The sequence below is a fragment of the Temnothorax longispinosus genome, chromosome 5, assembly GCF_030848805.1.
Source record: "Temnothorax longispinosus isolate EJ_2023e chromosome 5, Tlon_JGU_v1, whole genome shotgun sequence".
Classification (NCBI taxonomy): Eukaryota; Metazoa; Arthropoda; class Insecta; order Hymenoptera; family Formicidae; genus Temnothorax; species Temnothorax longispinosus.
The window spans coordinates 21,597,792-21,617,421 of NC_092362.1; the positions used below are offsets into that span (position 1 = coordinate 21,597,792).

At 40.9% G+C, this 19,630-nt stretch overlaps 1 long non-coding RNA gene across 1 annotated transcript; it reads left to right on the forward strand.

Annotated features, from left to right (window-relative positions):
• The first annotated feature begins 2,784 nt into the window (after positions 1–2,784).
• On the forward strand, positions 2,785–18,743 carry LOC139813691 (uncharacterized). The gene is made up of 4 exons (XR_011732220.1): positions 2,785–3,710; positions 3,936–4,166; positions 13,052–13,233; positions 18,170–18,743. It is a non-coding gene; the product is annotated as an uncharacterized lncRNA (long non-coding RNA).
• The last annotated feature ends 887 nt before the right edge of the window (positions 18,744–19,630 follow it).

The following is a 19,630-nucleotide window of genomic DNA, read 5'->3' on the forward strand; positions in this document are numbered from 1 at the left end:
AGCCTGGCGACGCGGCGGTCCTAATGGCTTGATAATGTCTCCCGCGGAGATAATCGAGCGTGAGATCGTTCGGCCGATTTTCCTCCGCATGGATTTTAAGGGACGACGACGCGAACGGATTTTCCACCTTGCCTCGAAAGTGCACCGCGTACTTTGCGGAAATGTGATGCGGACGACGCCGCGACGCCGTGCTTTTAAGACGATGAGAAATATAAAATATTGCGATAGAAAATTAACCCCGCGTATCTCGTAAAGATTCTTAAAAATACATTGCAGTAATATTATAACTTATACGTTAACTTACTTTTTTATATGTTTGCATGGATTAAATGGACTTTTGAATTATTAAAAATTGAGAAATGAAGGATTTCAAAGAGTTAAGTTTTATGTCAAATATATTATTTTAACTAAAATATTTAATCTATGCAAAAACAAAATATAAAATACTTAAAATATGAATATTTACAAAAAATTTTAAAAATTCAATATTTTTATACATCCATATAGAACAATTAATGTAATCAACTCTCTATAGACAACTTGTTGATTTTTTATATTTAGCATACAAATGGTATGTTGATTTTGGATAAGGTATTTAGAAATTATAGTGCTGATTGATCCAACAGTGAAGTTGACAACGGACCAATGCTGCTGCAATATAATGGCCCCAATAGTCCACAAGCGTACGAGGGGTTGAGTCGGTGGTTCGGTTGCCCTCAAATCATCGCGGGGGTGTGAGGTAAATGACGTTCGGCCATGTGGAAGTAATGCGATAATGGCTGCCATGAAAGGCCCCTACCATGATATCTGTTGCTTTGATGTGTCCTCTTCGTACTTCGTGCTTTTTACTCCTGGATCGATTTTCACTCTTTTCGTCGACATTTTAAATTCGCATAGTCGACACATTGAGTTGATAACATTTGGTTCAGCAAATCAATTAATTGTACACTTCACAACTGTAATCGGCAATTACATAAACTAGAAAAATTAATATGCGTGTGTACATGAAAGAAAGAGAGAGAGAGACAGAGAGGAAGAGATATGTATATCTATAATATAAAATTGTAAAGAGGTATCTAAAAATATGGTGAAGTGCATATTAAAGAAATACTAAAAAAAAAACTTGAAAAAACAACAAACACACATTTCCGTGGGCTATATTAGTATTTACATAAAATTGAAAAGATTATAAAGTCTGTCATAGCGTTTGATTAAAAATAGCAGAAATGATTATTTCTCACAGTGCATTAAAGATCATCTATCGTGGGAAAAAGACCTCAGAATAAATTATCATAGGCCGCTGAATCACACATTCATTATCGACATAGAAAAAGCCGATAAACGCGAAGCGGACATTAGATACTGAGCGATTCTGTGAACGCTCGCACGAGTAAGTAATCTCCCATTCAGAAAAGTTAGCCGGGCATCTCAGGTTAATTTGCTACTTGCATTCCGCTCAATGGCCACGCGTGAGTGCTACAGATGTAGTAATGAATGGGCGCGGGTCGAGATGCGAATGAGGGTTGCTTTCACGCAGAGTGACACGTTTCTCTAGTCACTTGCGTTTGCGTAAATTTGCATCGTTATTGTAAAAATTATATAATCTTTAGTAATCTTTTTTTTTTCAACGATTATAATAACATCTGTAATTTATTATAATTTCTTATTACTTCAATTTTATATATACGATTTAGAAATATGCGTCAATTAAAAACGTCTATTAATAAATATTTGACAAAGCGTTTCAATCGATTTGCAAAACATTTTACCTAACAGTTTTGTGTATTTATATAGTTATAATAGAGATTGAAAACATTTTTATACCTCCTCGTGTTTTACGTTCTCGTAGAGTTGCATTGATAACACTTTGATGCAGCTTTTATATCTTATCTCTTTAATTAAAGTCTACCGCCTGCAGGTCGCAAAAAACGCAGCTGGAGCTCTCTTTTTCCTCTCCTCTTCTCGCGAGCAGCAAAAATCGATAAACACAATCTTCATCGACCCGAGTCCCTCCCTGAAAGTACTTGCGGCTCAACAATCGAAGCCCGCGATTACGGTCGATTCCTATCAAATAAAGATCATCCAAAAAAGGGGAATATTACTTAAGCCTCCACCAACCGGTGCAGGTCGCCGCATCGTCCGTTGAGGGACAGACGCGTCCGTAGTCGCAGTTTGTCGGCCAATGGGACCAGACAGAAACGCAATCGCAATGCAGGCCAATCCCTCTGCTCCGTTCGTCCACCCGCTCTCGCTCGCCCTCCCGTGCCCGGTAATGACAATCATTACCGGGGAATGATTGCAGCGTCGGGACCGCCAGCGCGCCAGCCGCGCGCTATTGGGGGATGGAAACCACCTTATAGAGTCTCTCCTCGGTCCTCGATGCGAGCGGATTGTCACATGCTCCTGCTTGCACGGCAGAGCGCGTTTCCTCTTCTTCGTTCGAGTTCGATTTTGCGGTGGAGAACTTTCTTCGTGGTGTGAGTGACCGAGACATGGCGGTCAGTCAGTCGGGGCGAACACAAAAAAAAGTAGCGGTCGGAAGAAAGTTACCGAAGCCATATCGAGGCCACACTACCGGAATACCAGCGTCACGTTATCGCGATACTTCTTTCTCAGAGTGAACCCCACGACACATTCTCTTTCTTACTTCTCTTTTTTATTCTTCAATTTATTCCTCGTGGTATAAGTGTATTGTGCGATGGAACATGGCGACTGCTCACGTGTGTTACTCGGGACAGGTGTAACGTATATAGTGAAACTATTCTTTGGAAGCTTTGCGATACATTATCTGGATCAAAACACGATTGATTATAAATTGAAAATCTGCTAAAGTTCTGCTGATCGATTTAAGGAGAAGATCAAACAATCTCGCATTCTGCCCAAATGTTAATATCAATGCCTATCGTATACAAGAAATATTTGATAGGACTCACCAGTTGCGTTTCTGATGACTTATTTTGTGAATCGATCGCGGTGATGTATCGTCGACTGTACGTGCGACGTTACGTAGCATTGCTGGTGGCTTTGTTTAGAGTGGCCCTCAACGAGTTCCGGTGAAAAGGTCTCCTCGTGCGTGTTGAGACGTAGAAGCCTGCAATGGCACACATGTCGTTCTGGATGCACGTACGCTCAGCATTGTTGTCGCTGCGGAATTGGCAAACGATCGTTATTACACTCAGATTTGACGATCCCTGAATTTCCTTCGACATATTTATCGATCTATTTTACAGTCACGTTTAATGACAGATCTTATCACGCGAGCATAAAGTGACAGCAAATTCATACAGTTCCCAAATCGATGAAACGGTACAAGGGAACCGAAAGAAGATCGAACAACATCGCATTTTCTGATAAAGAGAATGTGACTGCTAACGATTACACAACACGTCACGATCGACGAATGTCCATTCATCAGTTCTCATGTATTGAACGAAGAAGAGAGTTACTTATAGACAGATAATTATAGGAGTGTCAATCGATTGTATTGTTATATTTCCACGAAAAAAATTGTCGAAGTGTTCAAGGTACTGCACGTGAAGGATTCAATTCAATTACTTAACGTATAGATTTATGTATGTAACACATAATAAGTCACTTTGATTGTGCAAGAAGAGAAAACCCGTGTGGAGTCTCTTAAATGTCAGTCTTGTGCGAATGTCATTCTTTCGATGGCACGTTAACGATTGAGAAGACATTTCTCTCTTTGCCAGGTTAGTATTGGATACGGCATATTCATGAAAGAAAACTTGTTGAAAGATCTCTCAGAGTACTAAAACATTATATTAATGTATCACTATATCAATGTAATAAATTGTGAAACAATTGGACTTGTCTAAATGTCAGGATTATCTCACAAAGTCGCTCTTTTCTTAAAATTCCGACTCGCAAATTCCTAGCAATTAACTATAATAATCGCTTTCGATATTTAACTTCAGCTGTCGCAGATATTGGCATCGCGCCGAGCTTCACAAAACTTGGAAATTCGACCAGGCTGCACAGTTTACGATTCGAGAGAGTCGGACGATGATTGTCGCTCAAAAACCGATCGTTTGCGGATACCTGCGAGTTTCTGCCGTGTGCTCGACTGCGAAGGACATCCCCGATTTTTCAGAAACAGCTCCGAGAAACCATTTCGCAAGAACCATGCAGGAGAGATTCATCGGAAGGTAAGGATTACTGCGTAACCCTGTAAACCCTGTTACGCAAAAAAATATATAAAATACGTCAAATAAGACTAAATTTGCCTTAATTTGTTGAGCATTCGAAATTGTTATATAAATCGAAGTGCCAAGCGATAACTTTGCTCTTATTCCAGGCCAAAATTTTAAACTAAAGTTAATTCATTATAAAAAGTATCTTGTATTATAAAAATAACATCTCACAATGATTAATAAATAAAATAATCATAAAATGTATTGTACAATAAGAATTATCGTGAAAGAGAAATTGCAAAGAATTATCTATTTACCTAAATAAAGCGTTACTTGATTCACTGATCGTATCAGCATTCATTATATTAAAAGCAATAAAGGAAGTATTTAATTTATTTATTTAAAAAATAATCGGCAGCGCGCGATTGATAATCAGACATGTAATAATAGGCTAACTGTATTCCGGATAGATAAGGAAGAACATTTGACAAAATGGAAAACGTGCGGAAGCTTAAGCGGCGACGTTACACGGAGTAAATAAATCACAATAATTATCGCGTACTATCGATTCTGTGGATGCATTCGAGAATGAAATTGCCGTTAGAATCAATCTTGCTGGCGCATTAACTTCTAGATCGTGTCATGATAACGGAAACGACCTAAAACAAGGCTCGGCGAGCTGTTATCTTCGCACTCGCGTATCATCGTGAAGTCGATCACCTTCAATATTATCTGATCTTTGATTATAATGATCGCGCCCATTGTATTTAACCGCTATGCGCGCGGTTCCGCGATCGAACGTTATCTCGATCCTTTCAGTGAAACTGCGATTTTTTCCGGAAGACAATCAACGTGATGGTTCAACTTGATATCGTTATCGATGTAAACGCCTGTACGCCAAAAAATTTAAAGTGTCTTGTAGAAATAAAAAAAATAAGCGATAAAGAAGTACGGTTTCCGCGAAAATACGTGAGCAATTTAGATGATGCCATCGTGCGATGTATTATTATTTTCTTTACAATTTATGAGACACTCGGCGTATTCTTACAACAGAATTTTCCTTTTTATCGTGACAGAGAAAGTGAGATGTTATACTCAAAATATTCTTTTCTTTCAAGCAAGATGTTTTGTTTCCAATTTGAACGAAATCGCAAAATTACCTTCCCGAACCATGTGATTCATTTAGTTTTGTTTTATACAAATGGTATGTAGAGCGTATATAACTTTGGAGGTTACGAAAGGCCGTGCTTTCTCACTAAATCTTTGGGAGAGCAAACGTCAGCGTTACAACTAAACCGCTACGCTAAGCAACCATTATTATTCGCAATAATGACAGACGTCCGCGCTTCTGCGGTCTGCCATTCCGGTCAGTCCAGTTTTCTACTACATGCTTATACCTCTCTCGCACAACTATCGATTACAAAGTAACAGAGCTCGCCGAGCTGTGTTTAAGGAAATGAAAGAACGTGTACGGCTCAATGATGACCGCGTTCTGGTCCACACCCGTGAGCGATCCGTTCGTGTCGCGTCGTTGCGACCGTGTGCGCCGCTACTGCTACGTGTACGCGCTGTAATTTCCGTAGTCGTAAAAAAAAAAACAGTTTAAGAAAGCGACACATATAAGCCGCCCTACAGCTGACTTGTGAGTCTAATTCATATCTCATGCGTTAACATCGATGCGGTACCTCCCTATTCGCCATGTTGCTCCTGCGAAATAGCGGTTCTTCCGCCGTCGCGAACGATTGCTACTTCGTATTTTCTGGAATCGGAAATTACATTGATACCGGTGCACCGCACCATAAGAAATAACGCTTCTTCGAGATATACCTAAGTTTCCTACCATGAAATTCTCTCTTTTTAATGCAAGTAAACGCGTTTCCTCCTATAAAAAGATATTGCTACATTATTTAATGGCAAGCAAAATGCCAGAAAATTTAGAGACGATATATAGTCCGGTTCACTTTTCATTTAAATGCTTAGGGGCCTTTCTCCAAAGTATCACTGCGAAGCATCAAAGAGCTCATGGAGGTACATTTATGGAAAAAAAAGGAAAGAGAGAGAAAGAGACTCAATGCTGGCCCCGCGTTGGTATCCACGCCCGTGTGCACGCGCTCGTCTCTCCATCACAACGCGCTTGTAGTACATGCACATGCAGGACATGTATACGGAAATACAGTACCCGTTCTCTCTCTCTCTCTCTATCTCTCTCTCTCTCAATGTGCGTTCTTGCCCGCCGCGGAAAACATAATGATGGCGAGTGAGCGAAGCTGCGAGCGAGCGAGCGTTCGTTCGTTCGTCTGGGACTCGTGCTGGAAACCGGCGATAAGGAGGGAGTGTCTACTGCCGCCATAATGATAGCCCTGAGCGCCTCTCCGACTCCGCTGCACCGCTCCGCTCCGCTCTCTACCGCGCGGCGGCAATGCACATGCACCGAGCGCGGAGCCGCGGCGCGTCGTTGTGCTGCACGACAATGTGCGTTCATGCACGCGCGCATGCAGGCATTTTACATGTAAGCGTGTATAGGCGGCATTCCCGAAACTCGAGATATCCTTGCTTCCCCTTCGGCTCTCTTGTTCTCTATGCGCCCGTCTCGTACGCACCGGCAATTCGGCTGACAATTCGGAAACCGAGAGCATGGATGATATCGGCATGAATTTGTACCTTTGTACTGGAAGACACACACGTCGAAGGCGTGTAAGAACGAAGCTCCCTCGAAGGAAAGATGCTCCTCGATTCATTGACCTCGATTCGCGATGCGAATAACAAATGTCGGCGGAGGTATGTCGATTACTGTTTTTAAAGGGATATCTGAATGCGTGGGAGGCCGACTGATCGATGTTAAGATGAAATTTAAGTTTATTGCTTATGTAACGTTGCCGACGGGCGAGCATAATGTTTATGGGATAGGGGTAGGCAGTAAAAAATTCATGCAGTCGCGTGAGTTCTCCGGCATCAGCCTACTACGTACACCTCTAGGGTGGCCTCAGGGACGACACGTAGTTATTTATTGATAATGCGAATTAATTTTTAAGTGATCGCACGTGCGTTGCATATGATTCGCGTACCAGCGAGAACCATATGGGGAAAGTTCCATGCTAAATTTTTACAAAAAAGAAAACGTTGATTTTTATGATAAAATGCTGTCTCGGCGCGCATAAGAGATCTACATCCGGTTACATCGATGATTGCAAGCCTGATGCAGTAAGGAAGGACCACGATAGGGATGCGTTTCATCTCTTCTTTAACCCGTTGGTTTATAAAAAAAATAAGTTACTAAAAAATGTTTATACGTACGAATTAGGATCAGCTTAGCTATTTCGAATCTAATAATCCGACTTCGCGTTCATCTCAGCATTACGAGACATCAATATTTTGACCTCGAGCGGTTAACACGGTGAACGTTATCAGCCGAAAAATCGCGCCGCAGAACTCCCCGGTAATTCGCGCTCAACCCCGATCCGTGCGCGATACTCGAGTCCCTGGATCGAAGGGCACCACACCCTTGGCTGGTTCCGCGCGACGTAGCTGCAAGGGTTACATCGGGCACATAAGCGGGAACGGTGTATACGTGGTCCCCACCATTGGTCGGGCCGGTTCAGATTCATTAGCACGCGAACGGCGATTGGCCGGCCGTGAGGCGCTCGTCTTTTTGCTTTCCGCGCGCGTAATGACGTGCTGCGCGTCTCAGCCTATATGCAACCGAGCGATCGTGCATGGCAGATAGGTTCTGCCCGCGTCTGCCTGCATGTGCATCGCCCACCGCGCGCATAGGTATATAGGAAGCAGAGAGCCCGCCGAAGGTGGAAGATATCTCGGGGGGTGTGGAGTTACTTGCATCGCAAATGGGCCTCCACCACGCAGCTCTGCCTCGAGCAAGCTCGAAGGGATATCTACGCCCTTTCTCCCCCCTCCGTTCACCCCCGGCTAGGGACGATTCTTCAAGGGCGGCTAAATAGTTCGATCGGGATTTTCGCTCCCTGCATGAAGCTGTAATCGTAGAAAAGATAGGGTCGCCCAGAATATTGCAATTTTCGCGATAGGAGAAGAATCTCGGGATTTTCACGTCTTATTTTCGTCCTTTCTTCGTTATTATTTCTCTCTTTAGCGAAATTAAATACGAAGGGAATTTAATTCTGCCAGTTGTTGAATCTTAATTATGAAGACGAATATTTTATATCTTCTAGAGAAGAAAGAAAGAAAGAAAGAAAGAAAAAAAGTTTTTTATTTATTAAAAATAATTTTATATCTGCAGAATATCAGAATCTCATGCATAATAAACAAGCATAAAAAATGATATAAAATTTTATTTTTTTCAAAAAACAGCAATTTTCATATTTTTCCACCATTGGAAGAATTAATTTTTTCCGCGTAGTTATATAATAGCAAAGCAGGGAATAAATTCACTTTTTGTCATTCGGTTTTTCTCTCTTGTAGGCTATTACATGCGTAATCAAGCGCCAGATACGGTAACGTATATCCGAGCACTTGTGAATGTATAAGAAATTAGATACACGTGCATGCAAAAGAAGACACATTAAGGTGCAAATTTCTGTCCGCGAAGAAACACCCACTTAAACTTCAAGAAAGATATTTTATAATAAAGATTTATGTTAATTCAAATAATTATGCGTAATATATTAGGTGTCTTAAGGCGAACATGTGTTCTTGACTTTATTTAATAGCCAATTTGTACACGTTACATGTCATCAGACTCTTATCATGTATTAATAAGAATATTGGTATTAAAATAGTGTCTCGATTACTTTGAATACATACAAAGAAACACCCACTTAAACTTCAAGAAAGATACTTTTTAATAAGAATTTATGTTAATTCAAATAATTATACGTAATATATTAGGTGTCTTAAGGCAAACATGTGTTCTTGACTTTTTAATAGCCAATTTGTACACGTTACATATCATCAGACTCTTATCATGTATTAATAAGAATATTGGTATTAAAATAGTGTCTCGATTAATTTAAATACAGAGTGGCCTGAAGCGATGTGTAAATTCGATAGCATCTCTACATTGCGTGAATCGACATGTATCGTCTGTGAGGTGTACTCTTTGTTAATTGTCCGCATGATTATTTCCTCTTAACGTCGTAACAGGTTGTAAGAGCGTGACTCTCAAAATTGGTGCTTGAGGGCCAATGCAGACATATCGCGACAGTGCACCCCTATGCACATTCGAGAGGGTGCGGAGTTGGATGTAGAGTGCGGCCTCGTACAGTTCTCAAAAGCGTCATTGAAAATTCTATGTGCAACGCTTGCGCGAGCCCGCCGCGGATTAATGCGTTGGAAACAATTGTTTCTTAATTATCGCAGCGATGCTTCCTCACTGCGCGAGCACGATCCTCGGCGCAAGGTGTGAACGGCGGGGAATAATTAATCACGTGGGACATTATCGGTGTTGACGGTCTAACTGCCGCCGTTGCGTTCGTTTAATGATACCAGTGATGATAGCCACGAAGTGTAATTAATAATTGCCGTTCATGGACATTGTGTGCTTCTCCTCAGATACCATAGAACATAGACAAGTTCTTAACCAAACTAATCAAGTTTTTTTAAATATTTCTTTTTCTTGTCATTGCGCACTGCAGAGATATTTTAAATGAGTGAAAAATTGTTAATTTAAAAGAATCAACCTTCCTTCATGTATAACACTTTTTACGAATTTAAATTTTACACATATTGTTATATATTTTTTCTCAAAACTTTCTTTTTAATAGTATATTGAAATATGCAGTATATATTATCGAAGGATTATGTCGACATTTATGTCAAGTGGAATTTTGGTCATCAGAAACGAATCGGGGAACGTACTATTTCCGTTGCTATGCGGCCGTTGTGGAATTCTAAATCTGAAACGCTCAACGCGTGAAAGATAATAATTTTACATATTTTCTCCCTTTCCGTGCAGCCGTGCGGCTTCAGATATTAAAAGGCGTGCGGGCGCGATGTGTATCAAGTGCATCAAATGATACTTAGAGTCCATGTGTATCATCACTGTGTAAATTCACAAAGTCGGAGCTCAGTAAAGATTATATAAATACGAAAACACATAATTACGAAGCAGCATGCAACATTGTTTTTAATCACCGCTTCCTCGTTCTTTGTTTCAGAATTTTTCCCAGTCAACTTTGACACGCGGGTTCTTTTGTACGCGCCATTTATGTGCGAAGCTTGAACTTTTTGCTTTTACGCCGCGCCTAGTATTATCGCACTCTATGTTTATACTTTATGTAGGAACAATTTACTCGTTTATTTCAGTGAGAATAACTGCACGAAAATAAATCAAACGGGTAGGAAAATTTTCTCTAATCGCAATATCTCTTTATTTAATGTTAAATTAATATAAGTAAAATATATGTTTTTATTCTATTTATGAATTTTTAATACAGGACATTCTATAAGTGAAAAATAATATAACCTTATATTTAAATAAAAATGATCACAATATTGTTAAGAGTCTTGCAAAGTTTTACAATTTATTTGCAGAAAAATTAAAAATAAAAGTGGCTGACAATATCCTGATAAATATTATCACAATTTATTAATAAAGATCAATCTGCGAATATAAAACAGAGCATTAAACTCTTTTAGCATTTACTTTAATCTATATAGGAACCTAAATATTCAAAATAAAATAAAGCAAACAAAAATAATCACATTCAATTTAAATTAATAATAAATCTGCCAGTATTCGGAATTATTCTTCGACAAATGTAGACACAAAATGGCCATTCAAACGTGACTCCGCGTTAGCAGATATGGATCGCACCCTCCCTGACGGTCGGAGGAATCCCTCTTGGGGGGGATGGCAAACGACCAGAGGACGGGGTTGATGTTACCATGGCAACAACGATCCCTCAGTAGCCGAACCCTCCTACACCCTTCATTCAACTCTACCACCCATATAATCCGCTCGAACTCAAAGACAGCCACTGTGCGCAATTTTTGCAAAAGAATACACGCTCTCACGATGTATCACAAAGAGAAATTTTAACGTATGTCTGTCAAGAATTATACAAAAAATTAAACCAACGAAAGTGTATACCAAGATTAATATTCGCGTATTACAAATATTAATCTTTCGATTATATTCAATTATATACTTTTAATCTTATCAGAGTGCTTTGAAAATATTAGAATATTTTGTCACCTGAAGTTAATCAATTAATTTAAATATCAGAGTTTTGAATTTCAATAGTGACTGATAATATTTCTTACACATTGATTAGCTAGTAAAACGCCATCTATAAAGAACGAGAATTAATTCTTACCAAATGTAATTGATGGAAGGATTAATCGGAAATGTCAGTTATTTTCTATCGATATTATTGTGACTTTAATTCGCGGGAATTGTGTTTCGCACTAACATTTGAAAATGATTGCCACTTCGATAATGCTCAGAGATAACCAATGAGAGAGGTAACGAGACCTAAAATTACGCGCGTCAGCTCTCTCGACTGGTATAGAGAATACAATTTGTGATGTAATTGTAAGTACAGATCGCGGATATATTTGCCCGTGGCGGTTACGTATGTGATTGCAATTAAAGTTACTTCAATAATTGATAGCCCCGTGCGAGAACGCGTTGATCCGCAGAAAGGGAATGCAGAAATCACTTCTAGGAATTTAACGTGTATAATCATTCCTCTACGTGATTGCGCAACATTGTTTCCATCTAATCCGTATTTCTCCCCCCCCTTTCAAAGAATTCTCACGGAAAAAACTATTTCGTGATCAATTTCAGAAAATAATGTAGACAAAGAATAATTATGTAAGTACGAAAAAGTCTGTAGTTGTACCTTGACACCTATTAAATGCGCGTTAAAATACCTTTCGTTAAAAAGTGGGATAAATCGATATCTTCTAATAATAGATCATATAATTATCGGAAGTTAAAATTATGGTATAATCTGGTTAAATTAATCAATCTAAGAGTATGATCGAGAATAATTTGTTGATACGCGATGCATATATTCCTCGCAAGTATCTTACGCGAGAAATATTCAATTATATTCGGTTAATATAATATTTTATTCAGTCGTCGACCGATCGATTAACTCTTCTCGCACTGCAATTTAGATTCCCCTAATCTGCAAAGACGAAATGAGAAAGGTGACATGAATTCGAAGCGATATTCTCTCTTGCTCTTTCTCCTATCGGACTACCCTCATCTTGATTCGTCAACCCCATCGATCCCGGCATTCACTCCCGACTTCGGGAGAACAGACAGATCGCGAGTTAGGCGACGCGACGACTAGGTGGAACGTCTTCGCGACGTCTAATTACTCCGTAGAAGTTAAAAAGGGTTCGGTCGACGGGCCTCCTTTGTCGGACGCTTAACGAAGCGTCAAAAGGCTACCTCGAACAGTCCAAGTCTGACCCAAATAAATATTCATGAGATACCGCTATGTGCCGACGCCGGCGCATTCTCCTTCTGTTTATTAATTATTTTCCTTTTGTTTTTTTATTACGACATTGCTCTCTCGCTCCGAAGAGAGATACGCACACGTATATGCGTATAAGCGACGTTATACGTGGGCGAAAAATCTGAAAAAGGGCTCTTGTGGGAAGGGAGCAACGCGGCCGATCGCATATTGTAATATCGTCCGGCCGATTAACATAATATCTCTGCTCCTTTCGTATTCAAAACGGGCCACCGCCGCGGCTCGGTATAATGGTACTCCCGATCCGTGTTTATACTAATGCTAGGTTTGCCAGGACGAGCTCTAAGATCATAATGAGGCTTCGATCGAATTAGGCACACAGAAGGGTGTCTCTCGTCGTGTGCTCCCTCTTGATTCCGCTCCCGACTCCGCCGACGCTCCGTCTTTTTGTCCTCCTTGCGTCGAATCCTCGTGGATAACATGATATTTTTTTTACAGGGTGCATCATTAGGAATGGGAAGAGGGAAGGGAGAGAGTGACCACGAGGACTCGTACTGTTTAACGTCGTTTTGTGCCGCGATCTTATTAAAAATGGTTCGACGAAATGATGGTCGCCTAGACTTAAATGCTGTCTTCTACTCGTGATACTTCGTGGAATTCGAAGCCGATCGACAGGTTTCGTAAGTATAATTTAGCGCATATTGTGTGTCAGAAAATTCTGTTGATAGCTAATACTTGTTATAACACACTTTATGCTTCATTAAATTTAAATAATCGACTGTATAACATACATGTAATATTAAGAAGACTGTGATGTGTCAATCTAGTGTTATAATTCTTTTGAACTATATTAATAAATAGAATTTAATCTCACATATAAAATATTTATTTGTCGCCCTATTGCAATCTAGTTTAATGCAATTTATATAATACGAATTCTTTTCTACGCTCATCATAATGTACATTCAATCGATCGATCATTTGAGAGATAATGCGGTATAGGAAAGTAACTCCTCGTTCGGGGAAAATCAACAGTTTTCCCGCGAAACGAGCTTAAAATCTTCCCCTCGTCGGTCGGAGAAGTGCCATTAGCGGCGGTGACGGCTAACGGAGCTTTAGAAGCTCCCGGCTTTCCCGCGCTGCTCGTTATTCTCTCGTTGTCAATGACGTTCGTAATATTGCATCCATTCCGTCGCCCCTCGTCGGGGTTGACTGAATCGCTGCCTTTTAATCCTAAGTGCGGAACAATGCCGTTGGATTCTCGCAATGACAAATGCAAACTTCTCGGATTCTCCGAAGTTCTCTCGTTAAATATCGTCGAAACAAAACATTCTATTTTTTACGTTATACTCATGTTACGATGTAAGTTACTACATCCAAAAGATTATTAATTTCTTATTTTTTACTTAATAAAGATCAAGATGCACATGTACCTGATATTCTCCCAACGTTTTTAAATAATAAAGATTAATATAAATCGTATTCAGAGTAGGTACATGTTTTAAATATCATTATAATTTGTTTTACCTCCTTGAAAATCCTTGAAAAATATTTTATTTTAATTTATATCAGAGGTAATCTTTTCCTCCGCTAGTAATAATTAACAAGGAAGACGGTTTAATTTATATTTTTTGAGTATTGTTTATGCTACATAAGTTTATATTATATAAGTTCGAAGAACAAATAATGCTTATATTTCGATACCCAGCCTCAAGACGTTGAATTGCACACTAAACCCATATACCAGTTGCTAGTTTCACGTATTGCGCCATCCTTTATTCGTGGGAAATGGCACGATAACCACACGTCAGCGTGAACCATCACCACGATGATGCGTTCGGCGAAATCGGTGCGGTTTTCTTCAACATACGTGCGAGCAAAAACGCGAGTGCGGTAATAGCGCCGCGAGCGTTGCACCGCTATCTCGGATAGCGCGCGGCGCGTTCCGGCCGTTTATACGGAACGGTCGGCATAAAGCGCGCTGCGATCCGGACCACGGAATTTCGGGATTAATGCGTTTTTAATAGTGACATAACTGCGGTCGCTCGTTCGCCAGCGCTTTTTTCTCCCGACGCGCGCTTCGCGGAAAGCCCGAAACTGCATGGCGGCGACGGCGGAGTGGATTTTTAACGATGCCCGGGGAAGGGAGAGGTAGGACAAGGGAGATGCAGAAAATCGCGTGCATACGCGATTACTGGCACAGGAATGCTCCACTTTCTTCCGGACCGCCACGAAGGGCACGAAAGCGAGAGGGCACGCATCCTACTCGTTACGCTGATTCGGTGACCACCGCGGACTTGACAGCTGATTGCGAGCGAAATCTTGACTGCATATTCGTCATTCAGAAACACTTCTGGTTAAGCCTACCTTCGCGAATTATTCGCTTTTTTGTTGCATGATTTTTAATTTTGACTAAAATAAAAGTGCATACTGTTGCTTCTTTTAATGGCAGTACAAGATAATATAAGGTGTACGTTTCGTGACTGTATTGATCAATAATATCTTGGTTACATTATTATTTGCGAAATCGTATAAATTATATAAAATTATTATATAATTTGTAATTGAAACAGATGTGTTTTTGAATCTATAACGGACCAAGGATGTTATTTTGTAGCCGAAAAATGAGTCTCGTTACGCAACAGTGTTTCACGCGAGCCTCCCTGTTTGCCGCCATTTTGGAATGGAGCTGAAGGTGCTTCGTTGCACGACTCCTTCTCCGTCTTTTCTCTCGTTCGTTTTTTCGCGGATCGCTTCGTCGTCCTAATCATTATTATTACGAGAGGTCGCCCCGTTCGCACACACCCGCTTTCTCTCCCTCGTTCACATCCCCATGCACCCCTATTCGCGATCTCCTCTACCCTCGGCGATAGATTTCGGTCAAGCCAATTACATTTTTTCCCCGGTCGTGGAAAGAATAAAACTATGATACTCCCGGCCGGTATCACGTCGCTCCCCACCTGCCTCGAACATCGGTCGAGCTCAGAAACCCCAAAAACGATCCCTGCAAAATTCGTAGGCGCGACAGACACGCCTAATGCCAATAATCATGGCGGCGGATCATCATCTCCTAATCTTCGTAGTATCGTATTCTAATTTCTGCGCATAAAATTTCTGAACCTTTACGGGAATACGTAAAAAAATACTGATGCCAAGTTTCTGCCTTAATTAATACGCGCTCCTTAAAATAATCTCTTGCTGAAGATAGTAATATACATATTTTAAGAAATTGTACAAAAATCTTATAAAATCCATTAGCGTCTTCGGGGAACGGTTCAGAACAATAGCGACAAATATATACAAGATACATATAACGTAACACGAATTGTACTCTCAAATCTCACGAAGTGAAAGGTCGAGTTAACACGCGTTCTTGTTAAGAGGCCATCTCGTACGAGACCATTATCGAAAAAATCTAAGTAGCCATAGCGTATTATCAGGATACCACTGGGGCAATCAGGAATCACGAAGTCGTCGTGCTTCACACGCGAATCTTGTTACTCTCCGATTACGAGGCCTAACGAGTGCGTCACGGCGTCCTCTTACGATCCCGAAGACAGCTGGTCGGCCGGAGGAGGCAGAGAGGGCCACGTCGTCAATTTTCTGCCCGACAGATCTGCGAATCCGCGTCGCCGATCCGCTCCCCTCGATCTAAGGCCCTCCACCCGCGCCCGCCAACCTCGCCGGCTCTCCCTCCGACGCGTTCTCCATCCTCATAGTATCTCCCTCGCTCCTCCGCGAGCCCAGTAATTGATATTATTATGGGCCAGAGAGGCCCTCCCATTACGTTATAAATGTTACACGGGTCGATTACCGCTCTTTGTTCCGGACATGCTTACATTGTCCGCGAACAATGCTGGGCCCTCTTCCTCCGCCACCTCCTGTTCCCTGGACCCGGCGCATCGTACGCGAAGGAAGAAGTGGAGAGAGAGAGAGAGAGAGAGAGAAAGCAAAGGAGAGTTAACCCCACGATTTAACCCAAGAGATACCGAGATATCGGTATCGCATATTCTTTTCTCAGCGTGATAATAGTGGCGTTCCCTCGGATCAACCTCGATGAAAATTTGATATTTATTGGATTCATTTGTACTTGTCAACGTAGGCTACTCTCGTTAGGTAGAAAAGGCAAATAAAAAAATGTTAATTAAATAAAGAAATTAAATAAAAAAATTATACGAGCACATATAAAAATCCTTTTTGTAAAATTTGTAAATTCAACACGATGATTTCTCAGACTGAACAAGATATATTAAAATTACTAATTACAAGTAAAATATGAATGGAATTGTGCTGTGTGAATGCCAACATGAATTTTTCAAGATGCGCTATGTGTATGATGTACGCGGTTGTAATCGCGTTATGCTCCGAATGCGTTGGTCACGACCGACTCAACCTGCACTTTCAATCACGATGGTATATGCGACGTAGCGTAAACAGCCCGTATATTTAGAACTAGCTGGAGATACAAACTGCTGTATGGATAGCTATTTTAGAAGTTAACATCAGCCGCAATGAAGATATAAATACTGACAATGATACACCGGATTATAAAATTAAATAAAAATGAAACTAGATTCAATATCTTACTTACCTAATTATCTTAAAAGAGTTAAGTCATTGATAACATTATATTAAATTATTTAAATTATATTATTTTTGAACTACACAAATTATATTGTTTATCGTGTTATTTCCGCAATGGAGTCCCGAAAATATTTTCCTCACAGCCACGTGTGTGAGGAACAATTGCAGGTGCGATTCGGACCGTATAGCCAAACAAGCAGATGCTTGTAAAAGGAGCATGCGAATCGCAACAATGCCGCGGCAAGGCCGAAAACACGCTGCAAAGGGCCCGAATCCCTTCGATTTTTAATTTGATCCCTCTTCGGGCAGCGCGTTTTGTTTAATGGCGAAGGCGGTAACCGCGCACGGACCCGCCAACCAATGGCAGACCAGCTGGAAATCATACACGGGATCGCCGGCCGCGCAGCGGCCTCCGAGAGTGGAGGTGAGGTACGGTTAGACGAGGCTTATGCTCGCTCCCCGCGTCTCCTTAACATTCGACGGGCCTGTCCCGGCACGGCATTGCTCTCGCAAGAGGTGGGGCTCCCTCTCTTCGATCGGCGTTAGGCTATTTCTTCTCCTTCTTCCACCATCTTCTTTTCCTCTTCCTCCTCCTCCTCCTCCTCATCCTTCGCCTTTTCTTTTCTCTTCTTCCTCTCGCAGCCGCACGTTTCGTGTCTTTGTTATTCTTACACTCACCGAAATTCGCATTTGGAACTTTTGGTATCGAATGAGAAATGTATGTGAAGCGAGAATTTTTTTGTAAAAAATTAAGCATTGAAACCAGAAGGTAAGAAATAAAAGAATAGTTAATAATATATATCAAAGGGAAAGGAAAATATTTTTAACAAACATTTTGGTGATATCGCTAAAATATATAAAATCATCACTGTCGAAGAGTAAAAATTCTGATATTACCAATTTTTTCTAGTTTTTCTGCAAGATATTGTATTTAGAGAAATGATAGATTTTGACGATACCTAATATCTTTAGTTTAGTAGTTGTCATCATTAATTACAAATTATTAATTACAGACAATGATGGATGTTGCAGATGAATTTTTGCGGCCTTCGAAGGGAATCTTCTACTTTACCCCGCAATTTTCCCGCGAGAAATTACGAAATTCTTTTGTTCGATATTGTCGGAAGAATAGCAACGGACGACCGGGACGATAATTAAAATGCCGTGACAACATCGGCGTCCGATAAACCGATCATTACACCGTCGCTCCGGCGGTGTAATAAAATTTAAATGGCCAATTAGCAGAAGCCAACAAAGCTTCCTTTCGTCCGTTAATCCGTTCAGGCAATTTGCAACGCGACTATAGGATAACCGCGGCGAACGTGTGCGATGAAAAAGGGGTTTCCCCGCGAGGGTGGCATACGATCACCCTCTAGACGCGGAGTCGAGTTGAGTAGCCTTCGTACACCGACACCCCGGCAAATCACACGCTTCGGTTGGAAGTAATTTCTGATGTGTTGAGCTGCCGCACTTACATCGGCAGTCGTTACACTCGGTGCGCACATTCTCGTTGCATTTGAAATCTAAGTACACTTGGCACTAAACGATCATTCGCTTAAATGTCCAACAATAATCGCCATATATTAGTTTCTACCTAGCACATGAGTTTTATCGCACGATTTAACGATTTAGGTCATCGATACGAATTCTTCGCCGTGCAATTCTTATTGCGGCACTGTGATCGGAAAAAATTAATGGGATCTATTTAGATAATCGAAGAAAATCGTGCACGCATTGCAGTTTGCTGATTTTAATGCGGTTTTCACATCAGCGATATTTTTACTAAAAAGTCTAGCACGAATTTAAATAGGGTGTTTGTACAGCAGGCAAATCAGCGCCAGATTTTTGTCGCAGATAGCATGATTCGCAACTATCACGTGACAATGCGTTACTTGCGTGTTTCATGCCCGCGGTTCGATCTAGTCGCAATTTTCGCCTGGTCTATCATCGGCGAGTTTAATCGTAAATTGTATACGAGGATAAAATGGTGTCTTTATCAGCTCTTCGCCGTCGTTTTGAATTGACGATTTATCGCTTCCGCGTAATTGCGAAATCGTCCGGTGTATCGTAGCGAACGGCATTACCGGACCCGCAAGTCTTGCAACACTTCCCTTTTCCCTATGCAAAAAGCTTTAATTGCAAATTAAATGTAGGAAGTACTGTCACCGTTGACTATCGGGACATGCAATTATCATTAAATTAAAGATCGATCCTTGTAATTACTAAATTAGAGAACGTAAATTTATTGCGCGTTTATATTCATTAACGCGCGGAGCCGGCTAATAAATTCTAAAGACAATTTGTTTAATTATTAAAGTGCAACCTTCGCGTGCTGTCGCTAAAACATTCTAACCGCGATTCAGATCAAGGGGGAATAAAACAGCGCGTTTATCAGCGGCCATTATAAATCTAAAAAAAAGCGATGCCATACATTGTAAGGACACGCACGCGGTCAGGTCGATCCTCGCTGGTTTCACTTACTTCTCCGTGGAA